Here is a 230-nt window from a genome sequence, read left to right as displayed (position 1 = left end):
CCGCCCCGCCCTGGAGGCCACTTAAGGGCAGAAACCTCCCTCCGCTCTCCAGCTCCCAACAGCCCTGCTGCAGTTGGGAGCGAGCGCCACCGGGTCCTCCCTGAACCTGCTACCTTTGGCCTGAGCCTGCGTCCCCAGCGGGAGGAAAACGGTAAAACAGAGACGCCAAAAGAAAAAGCCGGCAGTGCCAAGACGGGGCCAAACTCCACGGAGCCGGGACCACACACACA

This window comes from Aptenodytes forsteri, unplaced genomic scaffold (genome assembly GCF_000699145.1).
Source record: "Aptenodytes forsteri isolate BGI_AS27 unplaced genomic scaffold, ASM69914v1 Scaffold651, whole genome shotgun sequence".
Classification (NCBI taxonomy): domain Eukaryota; kingdom Metazoa; phylum Chordata; class Aves; order Sphenisciformes; family Spheniscidae; genus Aptenodytes; species Aptenodytes forsteri.
This window is presented reverse-complemented; position numbering follows the sequence as displayed.